The sequence below is a fragment of the Arachis hypogaea genome, chromosome 6 (genome assembly GCF_003086295.3).
Source record: "Arachis hypogaea cultivar Tifrunner chromosome 6, arahy.Tifrunner.gnm2.J5K5, whole genome shotgun sequence".
In the NCBI taxonomy this organism is placed as follows: Eukaryota; Viridiplantae; Streptophyta; class Magnoliopsida; order Fabales; family Fabaceae; genus Arachis; species Arachis hypogaea.
The window spans coordinates 107,125,199-107,129,028 of NC_092041.1; the positions used below are offsets into that span (position 1 = coordinate 107,125,199).

The 3,830-nt window shown below is 36.8% G+C and overlaps 1 long non-coding RNA gene across 2 annotated transcripts; it reads left to right on the forward strand.

Annotated features, from left to right (window-relative positions):
* The first annotated feature begins 571 nt into the window (after nt 1-571).
* LOC112697411 (uncharacterized) lies at nt 572-3,601 on the forward strand. Of its 2 annotated transcripts, none has more exons than XR_003151217.3 (3): nt 572-1,452; nt 1,751-1,896; nt 3,348-3,601. It is a non-coding gene; the product is annotated as an uncharacterized lncRNA (long non-coding RNA). The 2 variants fall into 2 exon arrangements; XR_003151216.3 differs by having other exon boundaries at nt 3,362-3,601.
* Nucleotides 3,602-3,830: the final 229 nt, after the last annotated feature.

Here is a 3,830-nt window from a genome sequence, read left to right on the forward strand (position 1 = left end):
TCATAAAATCATCATGTGCTTTTGCTAGGACATGACTGATGACGAATTAAAAAACTTCTGTCTTATTGAGATTGAGAAGATACTCAATAGCAATACGAGATTTTTAAGAGACTATCAATCAATACCATATCCTGAGCTATCTGATGTTCGCTTCTTTCAAAATAAGCTAATAGAGGAAGAGTTAGCATATGACATGTAAAACCTCGAATTTTTTAAAAACTAAATAATAAGTTATTTACAATTTATTATGTTTAATCAAGGTTATATTTTCTGATATTTTACATATAAATCGGGTAAATTTTCAATTATAATTTGAAGTTCTAGTAATTGAAAAATAATAAGGATTTTATGTACAATATTTTGAATATTTAGATGTTGAACTTTATTTTATAAATCAAGAAAAAAATAAATTTAATTATTTCTAATGTTTATTTAATTAGTAGTTATTTGAATATAATATATTGATGAACAAATAGTACTTTCTTTAAAGATAATTTTATTGGATTAAACTTAGTTTTTAATACTACTTTATACCCTAATTATATTATTAATTGTCCCCGAAATGAAACCTAATTTACTAAATACTTCCCAAAACCCTATCCTAACTTTCCTATTCCCTTCGGCCACCACAGCCCTTTTTCCTTTCTTCCAAAATCAAACACATAAACACAGCATATGGAAGCAGCAAAAATCAAAAGAAAAGAAAGAAAGGGAGAAAAGAGAATGGGGAGAGCAGAGAGGAGGAAGGAAGAAGGAGACGGCGCGGTGGGTGTTACTGCCATCGTCGCCGTCGCTGTTGGCAGAAGAAAAAGGAGATATGAGAGAGAAGGAGATCGCGCAGCTGCCGCCGCCCAGCTGCGTCGGCGCCATCCCGTGGAGTTGTCGCTGAACCACCGCACGAGGGAGACGAGGAGGAAGACGCCGTCACCACGCCACGCGTCGCCGCCGACCTGCCTTGAAGCCGCCATCACGAGTCAGATCTGAGGCAAGGGAGAGAACCGCGAGGGGTGAAGGAGACCGCGGAGCCAGCGCCGCCGTCGTCCTCATCACGGACCCCACTGTCGCATGTCGCCACTGTTACCATCAAGCTCGCCTTCATCGCCATTGTTGCCGGGTAAGAGAGGGACGCACAACATTCAAGAGGGAAAACCTGGAGGAGGGAAAGAACGGCGCTGTTTTGCCGTTTCCCGTCACAGCTGAATCTCGCCGCCGGTATGGCTACCCGTGTCGCCGTCTAAGTCACGTGGAAGGAGGAAGAGTTGGGTTTTTGCCGTGCCTTGCCTCCGCCGCCATGTCCTGCCACCGATCGGAGTCCTAGCCATCGCCGTCGAAGACGCCACCCCCGCCACTGCCGTCAATTGGGGTCAGAATCGTTGCTGTTGCGCCTATTCCTGTCAATAGAGCTGTCGTTGAGGTTGCTGATTTGGTTTCAATACCTCCATTGTTGAGACTGTAAGCTTTAATCCTTGTCTTGGTTCTATCCTGTTCTTTTGTCTTTCTCCTGTTCTAGCTAAGGGAACCTATGTCTCTATTTAGTACTGCTACTCTGTTTTCCTGTTTGTTGCTAGAACCACTATGGTGGTGTTGAGGCCATTAGGAAACTGTTAGAGTTGTTGTTGATGAGTGTTATATTGCTACTTCAATTCTAGTTTGCTCTTCTCCTTGATTACCTTCCATTTGCACATTTTATTATCATTGCCATGCTTGTTTTGATTTAATTCTAGTATATGCCCTGTTTTGAAATTCTCAGGGCTGTGTTCCGATTCCTATTCAATTTGAATTCTCTATTCTGCTGTAACTGTCATTACTATTGTGGAATTGTTGCCGCTGCTGCCATGAAACAAAAAAAAGAAGGGAATTGTTACGTTTAATCTATGCGGGTTTGACTAAACTGAGGTAGGGACGCTTTTCTCAAACTTATTTTAATTTCTGAAAATTGTTATAAATCGATATTAATGCAAAATGTATATCTTTGTGATTTCATAAGTCTTATGGAAATGTTTGAATTGTTTTGGTCTATTGTAATTATTTGTGTGGTTGAATGTTTGAGAAGATTGAATAATTTGGGTTTTGGATTGATTTTTGATAAATTGGTGGTTGTCGAATTGATTTTCTTGAGAATTGTAAATGTTTTGATAATGGAAATGAGTTTGAGTTATTGAAAAGGATTTGAAACATTGGATTTGGGTTGTTAATTTATCAAAAATGATTTTGGAAAATTGAACATAGTTTGAGATATTGAAATTGGTTCGGTATTAGAGATGATATAAAGGAGTTTGAGGGATGGCTGGATGGGACTCGAAAAGGGTGGCAGAATCTGAGTTTTAGAGGAGATGCTACCGATATTTTATAAAAATTAGAGATTTTGTTCAGATGATTATTTAAAAAGATTTGGATTCAAAGGTTATATGATTTGATTTTAAGTTATTAAGAAAATGAGTATGTTTTAAGTTTGATTCATTTAGAGAAAGATGAATTATGTTTTGAATTGGAACTATTGATGAACGGAATGGGAGGTGTGATAATAAAGGATAATGATTGAGTATGATTGATGTATGATGATGAATGAGATGTGATTGAGAATGATGTGGATATTGGTGAATTATAATTAAATTATTTATATGGCTTATGAATTTGAATTATCTGAGATACGAGTTTCTTTGGGTAAAGTACTGTCGCTTGCCACCACGTGTTCCAGGTTGAAACTCGATACTCTGTTGACCCTACGACGTAAGGGTGACCGGGCACTTATAAATTCTCGGGAATGGTACCCCCATTGAGCGATTTGATGTATATATATGAGAAAAAGCTATGCATAGACTAATGGGATGCGCGTCGGGGGACAGTCCAAGGGTTTAGTAAACCAGACTTATCGGGTTAGCTTGATAACTGACAGATGAGACTCATCAACTATAGGACAACCATAGGACAAGCATGCATCATTTGCATTTGTATGCTTTGTTTGGGTTTGAACTTAATTTGGTTTGCCTAATTGTTAAACTGTTATTAACTGTTATCTGAGCTATTTGCTGTAACTGCTATTTATACCCGTGCTTCCCTTGCTTGTTTTGCCTGTATTTGTTCTGATGTGATACTTTCGAGATTATTGGTGATGAGATGATGATTGTGTTGATTGATCATATGAAAGGTTTTTTATTTTCTGAGAAAAAAAATATTTTTTCTTTGAAAAGTTTTGGATGATTAGCCGTTGATTTTTAAAAGATTCATAGGACGAACGATAATCACTGCCTTGAGACCAATTCTTCTCTTTATACGTATCTTCTTATAACAATTCTTAAACCCTCTACTGAGAACCCTTTTGAGGATGATGTTCTCACCCCCTACAGAATTTCTTTTCCAGTGACAAGTTCAAGAAGCATTGGCACAAAGCCGCGATTCGAACTACGGAGCTTTGTATATATATACATATATATGTTTTCCTTTTCTGTTTTATGATTTAGTTTTAGATTTTATTTTACCCCTCACTATTTGTCATTTTTTGAGAATTTAGAGGGGCAGGGCTTGTATATTAAGAAGTTTTGGACAAGTTTATATAATTATTAATACCTAAATATGATATGTGACTGTGTGATTTTTTAAAGTGATTTTTTAAAGTAAAGGCTTTTTGCTTTCATAATTAAAAATTGGGTTCATATTTATGAAGGCTCAATATTAAACAAATATAGTATCAAAATAAAGAATTAAAGGTAAGTAACACCTGAACTTTTAGTACGATCATGAGGTGTTAAAAGTAAGGGTGTTACATGACACAAATGAGTTGACTCATATAAACTTATATACGGAACAAAAGATGACTAATGAGCAAACGT